Raw genomic sequence first — 7,030 nt, forward strand, 5'->3', positions numbered from 1 at the left:
TTTTAATGAGCGCTGTCTGAGGGAAGATGCTCTGGCATTTTGAACCATTTTTTAATACCCCAGATGGATAAGAAAAGGAAACGTGTGTTCCCAATAGATAGTCGTCACCCTACAAGAGCGCTTCAAAAGCATCCCTTCTATTTCATCCCGGCCAGGTAACGAGAGCGCCCCCTGGCGATCATCTCCAGGCCTGAAGGAGCCCAGGCACGAGAGTGCCATGCACTGTGTTAAGCGTGTTCCCTCCTACATTGCTCTGTAAGGAGGACTTGGAAATTGGTGGCACACGAGCACGGTCGTTTCACTTTGCAACCCACACACCTCCCGAGCTGTCATCTCGGTGGCCCGGTCGCTCTGCACGTGTGCACGCTGGCTGGCATGTGGTGGTGGCTGTGATGTGATCCCTTTGCATTGGGGCTATTTCTTCCGATTTCCCCAAGCCGTGTGTTGCCTTGGAAACATCATGATTCTTGTGGAGATCTAAGCAACGGGAAATAATAAAAATAATAAGATCTTACACTTCAAGTCTATCTTTCATGCCACCAAGGTGCCCTGCTACAGCCTTCCTCTAGATTAAAAGACAGGCAGGCAGGGCCGCGCATACCGGGTGCCATCCTGATAATTAACGATTAGAAGAAAACACACTGTTGTCTGCTCTCCAGATAATTCAGGTCAAAGTCGTTTTCCACCTGAATTAAGCAAATTGCCGAGGCCAACGATTTCATGAACAGGGAGATTTAGTCCCGTGTCTAAAGGTTCTGGCATGAAAGAGTCCTTTATGCTTAATAATCAATGAAGCCTCTTGTCATCTTGCATCAACTCACATCAAAGAATGGTCTGACCCAACGCAGTGAATCTTCCCTGGTTTGGAGCAGGGCTTGGCAAACTTCTTCTGAAGGAGCCAGATAATAAATATTTATTCAGCTCTGCAGACCATGGCTGTTTCCATGGCTGTACTCTGTTGTGGGGGAGTAGACGCAGCCATGGACAACATGCAAATGCATACGCGAGGCTGTGTCCCCATAAAGCTTTATTTTAAAAAACAGATCCGACCCTAAGGCATCGCTTGCTGACCCTTGAACTCCGGAGTGAAGGTTGAGGTTCCTCAGGGTGTATCTGCAAAAAACGATATCATTGCCAACTCTGTCATTCATTTCTTCAGGAGCTATTTCTGATGTTCTCTCAGGGAGCCACTCCCCGGCCTGATTTAGGAGTCTAGAGGTTAAGAAGTAAAAGCAAGCAAAGTCCTTAGAGTTTCTATTCTAGATAAGAGGACCTGCCACGCAAACAAACAAGACCACGACGAGTGTTGAGAAGATGGCAGGGCAGGGGAAGGCATGACCTGCCAATGGGAGCGCCCACTTCAGAAAGCGCGGTCAGGGACGGCCTCCTGAGGAAGGTGCTTTTGAGCAGACATGCAAGTGAGGAGAACTCTCCGCCATTGAATCTATTCTGACTCCTACCCACCTAGAGGTCAGGGTGGGACTGCCCCCGTGGGCTTCTGAGACTGTTATTCTTTAGGGGGGCTAGAACGCCTCATCTTTCGCCCATGGAGTGGCTGGTAGTTTAAATGGCTCAGTGTGGAACCATGTTGAGTTAGTTAATTATGCCAACCTGGCCGATAATCACATGTGGGGCTAATTGAAAGGCAGAGGGATAAATGGGTGGTGAAGCCTCGCCTTTCTAGTTCTCGGGTCTCTTGCTTTGTGATGGTCACACCAGGGTGCAGCTGCCTTAGCAGCTCCCTGCTTCAGCTTGAAAGATTGACTTCCTACAAGACATCCCCAAGGAGAAGCCGCACGGACCTATGCACGGACCTATCCTGACGCAGCCCTGGATGATTGAGCAGCCGTGTGGAGACCCCTGCTAGTGCTGAGATGCTTGTTCGTTTACTGACTCAGCTTTCCTCCTGCAGTCGGCATCATTGCCTCTGTTTTGCGAGGTGGAGGACTTTGTGGACTGGTGTTGGGTTATTGGGTTAATGTTGGACTTGTGGGCTTGGGCAGCATTGGGTTGGGATGTTTTCATGATGCACACTTTCTTTGCATAAAACTCTCTTATACATGAGTTGCTGTGGATTTGTTTCTCTAAAGTACCTAGACTAATACACACGTGTGGAGAAAGAGCTGCAAACGGAAACATCTGAGCAAAGAAGAGGCTAGTGGCAGTGAACCCAAATGTTCAAGAACCTTCGGACAGGACAGGCCTAGTGTGTTTGAGACACAGAAAGGCCTGCTCTGCTGCCACAGGAACCTCAGAAACAAGGAGGGTCTTGTTGGAGATGAGGCTGCAGCGATGGACAAAGCTCCCACAGGCAGGGCCTTTGGACTCATAGGGCCTTACCCTGTCGCTGCCAGGCAGTCCTGGTTCTCCCTGTAACCTCACCTGGGCACACCCAGGCTCCAGATCACCTCAGTTCTCCCTGTATCCATCAGGGGAAGCCAATCCTGGAAGTGTCCTAAAAATGCTCCACTGCAAACAAGTCCTCCAACCCAGTCGCACCACTTGGATCATGGCGACCCTGTGTGTGTCATTCCCTCTTCTGAAACTCAACCAGTGACCAAGGAGAATAAGGCAGTGCTTGGCTGGGTGCTGCAGGGCCACCGCATGAATGGCAGCAAGGAAGCAGAACCGCTTACCTTCTGAAGGTTCAACATTCTCTGACAAGGACAATGATCTTCAAACCAGAGAGCATAGAGTGTACATGTTTAAGAAGACCCTGAAACACACGATCAAAAACACGAGGAAGAAGGTCTGAAACTATTCTAACCGAGCTCAATGGGCCAGGCCCATACCTGTGATAAGCCGGGACAAGGAGTGTCCCCGGTACCAGAGCTGTAACATATTGGGAACTATGACACAAGGAGAAGATCCTGCAAAGACAGAGTTCTCACTTCCCAATGAAGTAAGGGAAGCAGATACAAGAAATACAACTAGTGAGTTGGATCTCAGAAAACCCCCATAGGCTGCAGCAGTGAGATCCGACGCAGAAACTCCACTGGTGAACTGTACTCTACCTCAGACACACTGGTAACCTGAGGTCTTGAGACTGAAAATTCGTGGTGTTTGAGCAACTGGAAGACAGTTCGACCAAGATTGTTGAACCATTGGTAGATGCACAATTAGGGGACATACTACATCAATGCTCCATAGGCTATATTAAGATATATATTATTAGGGCAAACCTGTGACTGACATTCTCAGTGAATATTATTTTAAGTTTTCCCTGACAACCAGTTCTCATGGTTTGTGTAAATAGAGTCCAGCCACGAAAGGATTGATTCTGTATAAGGATCGGGTATTGTGATATGGAGTTAACCAACACTGGCCCAATATCCCTCTCTCAACAGTGCTTTAAAAAATTAGTACCGGTGGAGAGGCCCGGAGCCTGGCGAGTGCTGGCGACACGGAGCTGCAGGATCGCTTCGAGATGGCAGAGGTGGAAGAAACCCTGACGCGACTGCAGAGCCATAAGGGTGTGCAGGGCATCATCGTGGTGACCACGGAAGGCATTCCCTTCTAAAGCACCATGGACAATCCCACCACCACAGAGCACGCCAACCTCATGCACACCTTCATCTTGAAGGCCAGGAGCACTGTGGGAGAAATCGACCCCCAGAATGACCTCACCTTCCTGCAAATTCCTTCCAAGAACAATGAAATTATGGTTGCACCAGATAAAGACTATTTCCTGATTGTGGTTCAGAATCCAACCGAATAAGCTACTCAGCTCCTTGTGTTAGTCCTTAAATTAATCCCCCTGCCCCCAAGCGTTAATCATGCCAATCCACTACAAATGGAACCACACACTCGAGCCAATCCAGTGACCGAGGGAGAGCTGCTGCCCCGCCCACCCCACCTGTGGAAGGAACCCTCTGCCTCTGCCGCACCTGTGGCTGCGGAGGAGGTCCCGCGGCCGGGCCTTCTCCTTCCAGAGACCCCTCCCATGGCACCTGGGAGTCAGAGCAAGAGCTGTGCGGAGCCCCCACCTGCTTCCTCCTGACCTTCAGTTCACCTGTCGCCCTTGGAAAAGTCTATTTTTCTTTACCTAAAAATAACCTAAATGCTTGTTTTAAAAAAAAATTAGTACCAGGGCCTAATCAATGAGATCATCAGTAAGACTCTTTAACATAAATTAACAAAGAGGTTTTGAAAGGAGCCAAGGGCAGATTAAGACAAAAGCAACACAGATCCTGGGATGGGTTTGGGGCTCCCACCCAATCCAGGCTCCAATTTAAGACTCATTGGTTCTTACATCATGGCCCTGCTTGATGTAAGAACGAAGGCCTGAGGAAGGGGGCACAGAAGCTACGGGTGCTATAGAAAAGGATGATGAAGAAATCGGACGGTGCCCAGCTATCAGACAAAATATCATCTGGACTCTGAAAGGCTTGTCTCCAAACAGCAGCCATCTATGTGAAATGTCAACTAAGTCCACCTGGAAGAAGCACACCAACATCTGTGACTGAAGGAATGTAAATCATATCATCCGAAGCCAAAGGAGGGAATGGTATCAGAGCCTAAACCGTGAGATTCTGGCTTGCAGAAGACTATGGATGACAGTGGGAGCCCAAGACACATTTGTGAGATCTACAGAGGAACTAAGCCTCCGGTGACTTCCCTCTATGCACATAGAAGGATGAGTGGACGCTGGTCACGAAACAGAGCATTGGAGAGACGTCTACAGAAGGTCAAAGTGATGAACCTGACTTGACCAGCGTTATAACCCTTGTCACTTGAGCCCCCCTCGCATGCACGTTGGGCATGATCTGGCTTTCTATATTTTCTGTATTGTTTTGTTTTGTTTTTTGGCTTGTTCATATTTGGGTTTATCTCAGATGTATTTTGTCATTGGGGGTGAGCGTCTTGAATTTTTGTTATATATTTTTCTCTTTTTCAGAGTATGAAACCCAGGATTGATGAACTATAGAGTCAGCAAGAAGAATAAAGGTTTCTGGGGTATGGAATGGTGTGAAAGGGAGCAGATGTCAAGGAGTTCAAAAAGGAAATGAATGTTTTGAAATTGATTGTGATAGCAATTGTACTGTACTGCTAGATGAGATTGAACTATAGAACGATGTGACACCTGTATTAACTCCCGATAAAATGGTTGGGGGGTGGGGAGAGAAAGAAAAGTCCTATAAAAGATAAGTAAATATAATGATTATACAACCGTTCTTGATGTGCTTGAATTATTGAATTGTACAATATGTAAACTAGATGGCAATAAAATTATTTTTAAAATAAGTAAATAATAACATTTTATGAGCAGTAACAAAATGGTGAACTCTACAACCAGTGAAAGTCCCAAGATCAACATTATTATTATTATGGTTATCATTATTATTATTATCATTTGGTACATGCTTTGAATTGAATTGGTTATACACTGGACTGCTAATCACAGGGTCAGCAGTTTGAAACTACCAGCTGCTCCCAGAGGAAAGATAAGGCTTTCTAGTCCCATAAAGAGTGACAGTCTCAGAAACCCACGGGGGCAGTTCTACCCTGCCCTACAGGGTCACTATGAGTCAGAACTAGTGAGGGTTTTGTTTGTTTGTTGTTGTTGTTCTTGTTGTTATGGATTGAATTGTGCCTCTCCCCACCCCAAGGCCCCCACCCCCATACACAAAATACATATTGAAATTCTATCCTTGTGTATGGAATCCTGTTTGGAAATAGGATTTTCTTTGTTATATTATTCAGTCATGTGTGAACAGGGTAGGTTCTAATCTGATCGCTTTGGTTTTATAAAAAGAGTAGCATAGACCACACACACACAGACACAGATAAACATGAGAAGACAATGTCATGTGAGAATCATCTCTCCTCAAGAAACCCAGGAACACCCAGGACCAACTGCCAGGAAGAAATTAAAATGCTTGAAACCATGATTTGTATTTTATCCTCCAAAACTATGAGAAATTAAATTTCTATCCATGAAGGCTGCCCACCTGAGGCATTCGCACGAGAGCAGCATTAGATAAACTACGAGACTATAGTAGCTACTCTTCAGCTTTTAAATGCCTTATTACAAGATATGAATGGACATTCTAGAGCTTTAGTAAGAATTATCAATATAAAGAAAAACTAAAGTCAGACAATGGCTAAAATGGAAAATGATGGACAGAGATATAATTCAGGAAGCAAATGCTCAAAAAAAAATCTCATAAATTCCTCAAATATATATCCATATATAAGATATTGCATAAAAAACAGAATATTATGAAGAATCAAGGATAAGATAGAGCTTTTGAGATTAAATATATAACTTACAAGAGTAACCAATAATAACCTAAATAAATCAATAAACACTTGGAAGATAAAGTTGAGGAACACTAATAAGTCCAAAAGAGAAAAGAATACAAAACTCAAGGATAAAATAAAAGACTTAGAGGACAAAGCAGGTAATTGATGTGTAACTAAGAAGAATTCCAGGTAAAAAAATAAATCCAAAAAACGAGAGGAAAGAATGAATATGCATGAATGAATGAATAATGAATGAGTGTCCAGATTCAAGGACCCATTGTAGGCCCAGCATATGAGTGAAAAGACCTTCACTAAGGTTTCTTTAGGAGTCCTGGTGATGTAGTGGTGACAGGTTGGGTGGCTAATTGCAAGGTCAGCAGTTCGAAGCCACCAGAAGTTCCTTGGGAGAAAGACAAGTCTTTCTCATCCCATAAAGAGTTTCAGGAATATAGGATGGTGAGGAAATAGATCTATGTGCATATGTTTATAGGTTTAGTATTAAGGTAGCAGATGGATATTGGACCTCCACTCAAGTACTTCCTCATGCAAGAACACTTTGTTCCATTAAATTGGCATTCCATGATGCACACCTAACCAACATGATCACTGAAGACAAAATGGTGCATAAGCAAACGTAGTAAAGAAAGCTGATGGTGCCCAGCTATTAAAAGATATAGCATCTGGAAAAAATCTTACCATAGTGAATGATGGGGGGAGTGTGGAGTGGAGATCCAAAGCCCATTAGTAGGCCACTGGAGATCCCCTTGCAGAGGGGTCTCAGGGA

At 45.0% G+C, this 7,030-nt stretch overlaps 1 pseudogene; it reads left to right on the top strand.

Moving 5' to 3' along the window:
- Positions 1-3,418: 3,418 nt before the first annotated feature.
- On the top strand, positions 3,419-3,753 carry LOC101642901 (annotated as a pseudogene).
- The last annotated feature ends 3,277 nt before the right edge of the window (positions 3,754-7,030 follow it).

Source organism: Echinops telfairi, unplaced genomic scaffold (genome assembly GCF_000313985.2).
Source record: "Echinops telfairi isolate 266 unplaced genomic scaffold, ASM31398v2 ScPeMD7_60;HRSCAF=208, whole genome shotgun sequence".
Taxonomy (NCBI): Eukaryota; Metazoa; Chordata; class Mammalia; order Afrosoricida; family Tenrecidae; genus Echinops; species Echinops telfairi.